The sequence below is a fragment of the Myotis daubentonii genome, chromosome 3, assembly GCF_963259705.1.
Source record: "Myotis daubentonii chromosome 3, mMyoDau2.1, whole genome shotgun sequence".
Classification (NCBI taxonomy): domain Eukaryota; kingdom Metazoa; phylum Chordata; class Mammalia; order Chiroptera; family Vespertilionidae; genus Myotis; species Myotis daubentonii.
The window spans coordinates 151246641-151254082 of NC_081842.1; the positions used below are offsets into that span (position 1 = coordinate 151246641).

General features: G+C 49.0%; 1 protein-coding gene across 5 annotated transcripts in view; it reads right to left on the bottom strand.

The window, feature by feature from the left end:
- The window catches only part of LRRC8D (leucine rich repeat containing 8 VRAC subunit D), a 118317-nt gene extending 112785 nt beyond the window's left edge, over nucleotides 1–5532 (bottom strand). The window contains exon 1 of one of the 5 annotated variants that reach the window (XM_059688895.1): nucleotides 5408–5532. The gene's annotated coding sequence lies outside the window, so the exon portion shown is untranslated. Of the gene's footprint in view, nucleotides 1–3762; nucleotides 3962–4030; nucleotides 4056–4189; nucleotides 4323–4630; nucleotides 4771–5407 lie in introns of those variants that run through there. The other 4 variants (XM_059688890.1, XM_059688893.1, XM_059688894.1 and 1 more) reach the window with 4 other exon arrangements.
- Between the last annotated feature and the right edge of the window lie 1910 nt (nucleotides 5533–7442).

Below are 7442 nucleotides of genomic sequence, written 5' to 3' on the forward strand. Positions count from 1 at the left end.
GAGTTCCCTGTTCCTTGGGGAGTTTAAACAGGGGCTGCCTAGCAAGTGTAAAAATGTACTACAGGCTCTAACCGGTTTGGCTCAGTGGATAGAGCGTCAGTCTGCAGACTCAAGGGTCCCAGGTTCGATTCCGATCAAGGGCATGTACCTTGGTAGCAGGCACATCCCCAGTGGGGAGTGTGGAGGAGGCAGCTGATGGATGTTTCTCTCTCATTCATGTTTCTTTTCTTTTTTTTAATATATTTTATTGATTTTTTACAGAGAGGAAGGGAGAGGGATAGAGAGTTTGAAACATTGATGAGAGAGAAACATCGATCAGCTGCCTCCACACCCCATACTGGGGATATGCCTGCAACCAAGGTACATGCCCTTGACCGGAATCGAACCTGGGACCCTTTAGTCCACAGGCCGATGCTCTATCCACTGAGCCAAACCGGTTAGGGCTCATTCATGTTTCTAACTCTCTATCCCTCTCCCTTCCTCTCTGTAAAAAATCAATAAAATATATTAAAAAAATAAAAATCATCATTCTCCCCCCCCCCCTCAAAAAATGTACTATAGTTAGATCAGGATCTCTCTAAAATTCCAGTTCCCACTTACCCAACATTAGATATACTGCCCGGCTAGCTCACCTGCCATGATCTCAAGAATGCCCTTTGCTTATTAGGATTTGCCTAGATCAGTGATGGCGAACCTATGACACGCGTGTCAGAGGTGACACGCAAACTCATTTTTTTTTTGGTTGATTTCTCTTTGTTAAATGGCATTTAAATCTATAAAATAAATATCAAAAATATAAGTCTTTGTTTTACTATGGTTGCAAATATCAAAAAATTTCTATGTGTGACACGGCACCAGAGTTAAGTTAGGGTTTTTCAAAATGCTGACACGCCGAGCTCAAAAGGTTCGCCATCACTGACCTAGATCCTAATCACATCAGGCCTCAGCACGGCAGAAGTCTCCTAGATTGGCTTTCTAACCCTTGTTTTCCCCACATGTCAAGGCCTTTCCCTTCAAGGCCTATTCTGAGATGTAACTTCACTTCACAGTGGCCTTTCTGTTCACTCTTGCACAGGGTTTCTCAACCCTGAACTACTGACATTTTAGACAGGATAATTCTTTGTTGCAGGGCAATAACCTGGGCATTGCAGGATGTTTAGCAGGATCCCTGGCCTCTACCCACTAGATGTCAGTAGCACCTGCCTCTCAGCTCTGACAAGCAAAAAATGTCTTCAGACATTGCCAAATGTCTGCTGGGAGGCGAAACCACCCCTCGTTGAGAACCACTCTTCTTGAGGCAAATGATTAACACCACTGTCCTGTGGTTCAAGTTTTCCACTAACTAGATTCTTTCTGCCTTCCTTCATTAGTCATGTTCTCAGCTCCAGCCAGCAAACCTACTTACTATTTTTGACCTATGACAGATCTCAAAGCTTCCCCTAATGGGTGTTCTCCTTCCTGCTTCTCCAACACACACAGCACTTCATCCGGCTCCAAACACCATTTCCACTTACAGTATTCCTTGACCTTCTAGACCAGTGATTCTCAACCTTGGCTGCACATTAGAATCACCTGGGAATCTTTTTAAAATCCTGACTTCTGGGCCTCATCCTCCAGAAATTCTGTTTCTTTGTTACTAATGTTTTGGTCCCACCCCGTAACAAAGAAACAGAATTTCCGGAGGATGCGGCCCAGAAATCAGGATTTTAAAAAGATTCCCAGGTGATTCTAATGTGCAGCCAAGGTTGAGAACCACTGTTCTAGGCAAATGCAACGTTTCCTTCTGGTGGCATCCTCACATGCACCTCTTACCTGCCCTCTATTAGTTCAAGAATCCTCTCCTTCCTCGTTAAGGCATCGCAGCACCTACTCCGGTTCTCTGCTTCCTGCTGGTACTAAATAAATATGGGCTGCCATTTCTTAGATGTCAAAGAGCAGCTCCCATTATATGTGAAACCCCTTACCAAATACCATTTTAAGAACATATGATCATGAGTACAGTTTTTTTTTAAGTATATTTTTATTGATTTCAGAGAGGAAAAGAGAGGGAGAGAGACAGAAACATGAATGATGAGAGAGAATCATTTATTGGCTGCCTCCTACACACCCGCCACTGGGGATCAAGCTCACAACCCGGACATGTGCCCTGACCAGGAATGGAACCACGACCTCCTGGTTCATAGGTCGATGCTCAACCACTGAGCCACACCAGCCAGGCCATGAGTACAGTTTTGATGAAACTACTTTTTCATAACCACTGCCAATTTACCTACATTACTGAGACTGAACCAAGTCTAATTTCCAAAATACAGTTACCAAAACAATTTAGCTATGGCGATATACCAAACATCAAAATTTTCTAAAATTAAAAATAATAATAAAAAAGCTCTGCACAAAATAAAAGAAAAAAGGCCAAGTTTTGACCAAGTTGTTTTTTGTGTTTTTTTTTTAATATATATAATTCTGGAAACCTTGGTGGGGCGAAAAAGATATGAATATGGCTCAATACTTTTACTGTTTCATCATAATGGAACACACTGGGGGAATGGTCACTTAAGGTCAGTTTCCTCTCCAGCCTTAAGGTGTTATGTTTTAATCAAGAAAGTACATACACACACCCACACTTCAATGCAAAGTAGAAAAATCTGAGGTGAAATGTTTAAGAACATAAATAAACCATGTCAATTCATGATTGTGAATTTTTCCCCTCCAGCTCCATGGACTACCTACTCATCTTATGGGAGGCTCCCAAACAACCTAGAGCAATGGTTCCCAACCTTCCTCATGCCGCGACCCTTTAATACAGTTCCTCATGGTGTGGTGACCCCCAATTTCACCGTTACAAATTGAACATAAGTAAAGCATAGTGATTAATCACAAAAACAATATGTAATTATATATGTGTTTTCCGATGGTCTTAGGCGACCCCCAAAGGGGTCGCGACCCACAGGTTGAGAACCGCTGACCTAGCGAGACCAACCACTCCAAATCAAACTCTGCCAGATTTTAACTACCTCTTTCACCTCAGGATCTTTCCTATCTTGCTCTTGCATTTTTAATGTCAAACAGAGGCGACAACTCTAATCCTGTCCCAGCTGATGGTGTTTAGTCAAGTACCTATAAACTGTATATACAAATGTTCTTTGAAGACCCCATTTACTGGGTATGGTCCAGGATTCTTCCCACAAGTTTGTAAGAATCAGAGGCCCCAAAAGCGCTAGCGGGGAAGGTCTGAATCACAGTCATTCTTGGCACTTGGAAGTGCCCTTTGGTTGTTTATGAGGTAAACAGCGCTCACCATTTCTGCAGACAGGAATCCCCTACCGGTCCCAGACTCTTCCAACGCCCAGCACAGAACACATAGTAGGTGCTCAATAAACGCTGACTGAATGGCGTTTTATTGTCAAAGCCGCTGAGGAAAGTTTCCAGGCGTCAGCTATCTCCTTACTACTGTGTCTCTTTCAGAGTATGTCCTAATAGCTTTCCTTGCCCAACAAGAAATATTTCTCAAACTCAAGAAGGAATCTGCAAAGCTGAAGGAGCCATGTATGAGAACAAGTGGGCCCCACCATGGGCGAGGACTTCCCAACACCTATTCCCTACTTCTCTGTTTACCTCCTGAGAGATCCCTTCCTCTCATATTTGTGCTTCTTCTTTCGGAAAACCCTACCTTCCCACCTCTGCCACTGCCACACACACACACCCAACTGTGTACCGGGTGGGACCCCCACACCCGACCTCCCCTCTCCAACAGGGACCTACCTTCCTTCCCTCGACCTGTAGCGGCTTTTCTTCACTGCGGCCGACTTTTTAAGAAACCAAAACCTTATTTCTTCATCCGTAAGAGATACTCCAAGTAAAGGACCCCAGAGAGAGAAAGGCCCCTCTCTACCCTCCAGCAAGCGGAGGTGACGGCTCGCTGGGCAACCATCCCCCAGCCCTCCTCCTTTCCAAGCCCCGGGACAGGATTCCAGCACAAGTCCCGCTCCCAAGTGCCCACGCTGCAAAACAAGCTAGAAGCGGATTTTACCGGTACCCAACCCGGAGATGGCCCGCAGCGGGTTGGGTGCACCTGCGCGCCTCCAGCTCCCTCCGCCCCGCGCTGGGGGCGGGGCGCGGCCCCACTTCCCAGCCCACCCGGCGCGGGGAGAAAACGGGGAGGCGTTTCTGGAGAAGTTCAAGGGCTCACCTTCTGAGCACCCGGCCAGCAAGGCCAGACACCAAACACCCACCTCCGGGAGGAATCAGCGGAGCCGCACCCGGGTGTCCCCGCCCTTCCGACTGGGCGGAGGGAGGCGAGCGGAGCGCGCGCCAGGAGCCGGAGGGAGGCTGCACGGCCTCTCCCCCGCAGGGCCCACCGCCCGCGGCCCAGGCGCCCGCGGCGCCCGTCACTACAATTGCCCAAAGCGGAACAAGCTTCCGGGCCCGCGGGGGGTCAGAGGCGGGAGCCCGGCCCGGGCCCGCGCGCTGTCCGCTACGCCCCTTTTCGCCCCCTCGCCGCCAGTTCGCGGCCGCAGCCTCCGCTCGGGCCGCGGCGTCGGGGGGCAGGACGCCTGCGTCGCGCCGGCGCGCTCGGGCGCGGCTCCCACCTGCGCAGCCCGGCCCCGGCCCGGGAGAGGTGCGCACCCACCTGGGGGGACAGCCCGGGCAGCTCGGCCGCCGAGCCCGGCTTATGCGGAGGCGGGAGGCGGCGGCATCACCTGCGGCGGGCGCTGCACCGGGACGCGGCGGAGGCGCGCGGCGCCCTGGACCCTATTCCCGCGGCCGCGCCCGCGGCGGCCACCTGGAAGCGCGGCGGAGGAGCCGGGGCACCCCGGGCGGCGGCAGCGGCGGCGAGCGGAGCAGCAGCACATGACTCTGTAACGGGGGGAATTAGACAAAGCGTAACATGGACTCCGGGTCCGTGCAGGCGCTGCTGCTCCGGGGCCAACCGCAGCCGGCGAGCGCCGCGACTGGCTCGGCCGCAGCCAATGGGGCGGGCGCGGGCCTCCATGTGATTGCGAGCGCTGGGCCCTGGGGCTCCGTCGCGCCTTCCGAGGGTCCGGCGCTTCCGCAGCCCCGCCGGTCGGCTGGCCCGGGCTAGGTGTGTGGCGAGGCGGGAGCCCAGGGTCGGGGACTGGCGGCGAGAGGCCGCTGGACGCCGAGCAGGTGCACGGGGCGGGCCAGAGCGGCAGCCGTGACCGTTGTCGCCGAAAGACTGTCCGAACGCCCACCTGGGCAGGACGTGGTTCCAGGCTGCCGCTGTCATCAGGGGGAGCGAGGAAAGGTCAGGAACCTTCGCCCTTCCTAGATCCAGCCGTTGCCTAAACCTCTCATATTCAGACTTGGGGAGAAATGCAATGAAATCGGGGGGAATTTGCATAAAAATCCTGTAAGCGGCTTCCAACCCTAAGGAGAAAGTACTTACCTAGGATTTGGGGCACACTCAACTTTGTCCTGGCACGAATAGCTTCCCAGCCTCGTTTGTTCTGTCTCTTCTAATAAAGATATATTGGAGAGTCAGTTCTTGTGTTCTGAGTCTACTCTCTACCCCCCCCCCCCCCCATTCCTTTTCTGCCAAAAATGTCTTGTATCTGAAGCAGGCAGATGAAGAAAGGTTGACCTCTGCTAAGAGGTGTTTTCCAACCGGATAGTTTTCCCTCTTGTTTTTGTTGTGAGGTCAAAGTACACATATTTGCAGTCATTTTCGTGAGTGGGAGGAGCAGGGGTCAAGAAATAAAGTGTGTGTGGCGGGGGACGGGGGGAGGTTGGAATTGTTGGGTTTTAACAAGACAAATGGTTCCAGCCCAATACTCGATATCTCCCCTTATCTGAAGCCACGCATTTCTGGGAACAATGGGAAATCTCACCCCTCTTCTACCAAAATTTCTCCATGTCAGCGAATGTTCAATCAACATTAATTCAGCACCTAAAATGTTCGGAGGCATTCTACGCCAAATGTGAACAGCTCCTGGGGAAGGTGTGAGTTCAGATATGGTGAGCCACTAAAGAGAGTGGTGTTCTAGGGTTTCCGGAAAAGCTTCGGAGAGAAGGGGGTGATAGAACTGACCCTTGGGTCCTGAGCCCTCGTTCCTCAGGCGCTGGAAGTGAAGGAGGCAGCCCCGACTGGGAGGAGTATGGACAGAGAGGTCCGGAGCACACTCAAGGGACTGTGCTAGACCAGTTACGAGATGACACTAGATTTTGAGCCCTCCTGACCTCTTGCTGTCTCACTTTCCTTGCCCTGTCCCTCATGCCAGCAGCCTCTCCTATTCCACACGCCCAGCCAAGGAGGTGTGTGGGCAGGAGCTGTGTGGTAAGTGATCTAATCACAGCGCCAGATTTGCTGAACTGTGAGGTTAGAGCAGTTTGAAGACTATCATCTAGTGGTGTAATATTTTTATTAAAAACACCTCACTATTAGAATTAATTTGGAATGCTTTGCGGTCGGTAAAAACACTTTGTTCCATGTTTTGGTTCTCCTTGGGTTTTAAACTATGGTTCTAGATGTGAGACAAATGTGCTTTCAAGATTGCTATAAATTGCCCTAGTCGGTTTGGCTCAGTGGGTAGAGCATCGGCCTGCGAACTGAAAGGTCCCAGGTTCAATTCCAGTCAAGGGCACATGCCTGGGTTGTGGGCCCGATCCCCAGTGGGGGTCATGCAGGAGGCAGCTGATCAATGATTCTCTCTCATCATTGATGCTTCTATCTCTCCCTCTCCCTTCCTCTCTGAAATCAATAAAAAAAATATATTTAAAAAAAAGATTGCTATAAATTGAGAAAAGGGAAAGTAACACTCAGGAAACAGTCAAATGTGGACAAATAGGCATTCTCATCCACTAGGATTGTGGGTATAAATTGGATGAACTCCTTTGGAGGACAATTTGGCAGTGTTTTATAAAATGTGTGTTTTTTGACCAGGCAATATGACATCTAGGAATTTATACTTTGAACACATTTATGCCAAATTTATGTATTTCCGAAATGCACCTATGTACAAAAAAATATGTATATAGGTATATTTTTTGTAGCACTGTTTATAATAGTGAAAACTTGTAACCATGTAAAAGTAATAAAATTCCAGTTGGGAAACTAGTTAAGCAAATTATGCTGGATCTGTAGAAGAAAAACCGTAAAAAGCTATTAATAAAAATAAGAGATCTATTTGTACCAACATGGAAGAATGTCTAAAATCTGTAAGTGAAATAAGCAAGTTGAACAATATGAATTTTATGATGCCATTTTTATTTGTATTTCATGTTATTAAATGTATGCTTGTAAGATATTTGGAAGTATGCGTAACAAGTAGATAGCAGTGGTTATGTCTGGATGTGGGATTACCACATCCTGGCTGTTCCACTTTCTGTTGCAAAGTTCTTTATGTTTGAATTGCTTTTATGTTGAGCACATATTAGAAAAATAATAGAAGTATTTTGAAGGTGAAATTGGTAAGAGCTCTACC